The sequence below is a fragment of the Paramormyrops kingsleyae genome, chromosome 22 (assembly GCF_048594095.1).
Source record: "Paramormyrops kingsleyae isolate MSU_618 chromosome 22, PKINGS_0.4, whole genome shotgun sequence".
Classification (NCBI taxonomy): domain Eukaryota; kingdom Metazoa; phylum Chordata; class Actinopteri; order Osteoglossiformes; family Mormyridae; genus Paramormyrops; species Paramormyrops kingsleyae.
In genome coordinates this window covers 5,125,472-5,126,696 of record NC_132818.1, presented here as the reverse complement: position 1 = coordinate 5,126,696, position 1,225 = coordinate 5,125,472, and positions in this window count along the sequence as shown.

The window sequence follows — 1,225 nt, the reverse complement described above, 5'->3', positions numbered from 1 at the left end:
CCTTCTGATTCTGCAGAATTTCTTCATGTGAACTAGCGGTGCCTTGCTGTCTTTGTTTCGTTTGGGGGGGGGGGGACTCTCACCAAGTCATTGTCTGTAATGACATTGTAAGCTCAGGGTTTTATCTTCTTATCGGTGCATGTAACATGTCAGAGTCGGCTTACCATGGTAATCCGTAGCACGTCATCAGCCCAGCAGGTATGAGTAACCTGGCTTTGAGGATCTGAGAAATACTCCCTCGTGTCCAGTGGCAGTTCTTCAGAAGTACAAATAAACACTAAACCTGGAAGTAATTTTGCTCATACAGTGCTCACAGGAAGTCTTGGGACATTTACTTAATTCAGTAAAAATATGTCTTTATTTGCTTATAAAACCACATTTATTGGTTTTATAACAAAATCATTATTTGTTTACAAAATAATATGTATCACATTAGAAACAACAATTTAGTTTTAAGCAAAACATTCAAGTAGTAATTCACTGAAGCCCAAATTATAGTTCTGAAATAGCTGTTCTAAGTTAACAAGTTCATTGACAAGCAGTCTCATTGGGGGAATTTTAATTATTAACACCTTTGTATAATATAAAACATCAAACATTTGGGATACTAATAGATACAATTGCAATTAATAGCGAAATGGCAAAAAAAAAAACAACTGAATTAGTAGAAAGAAAATGTTTGTGCAGAAGATATGTGCAAATGTTAAACATTGCTTGTCAATTGTGAAACCAATACATTTGCGACATTGTTACAGAATTAAGCAAGCGCCCCGGACTCTGAGCGCAGTATTACTTCATATTAGAAGCACTAAAGCAAAGAATATTTATAGAATGTAATTCTGTTCTCCCTCGCTAGATGGCCTCACCATGCAAGCAGGGTTGCCTGAAAACAAGAACAAATGTCCCATGAAACGGCTACCCCTAGCGGCATTGTGCGAAGCTCAGGTGGCTCATCTTAAACGTGGAGCAATCAAAGCAGATGTTACCCTCTTTGTATGCCCAGTGCAACCCAATTACCAGCAGAAAGCTCTCCACCACAGCAAAATCAATTGTGAAAGGAGACACAGATTTTCACAAAACTGTCATTAATTTAATATCATCGCTAGAGCATTTACATTTCTGTTCCACAATGCTTACTACTATGTCACAATGAGCGAAATTCGCCAGTGAGGAATCCTCACATCTATCAAAAGGAGCATTCTGATTCAACACTGCTGTTTGCTAC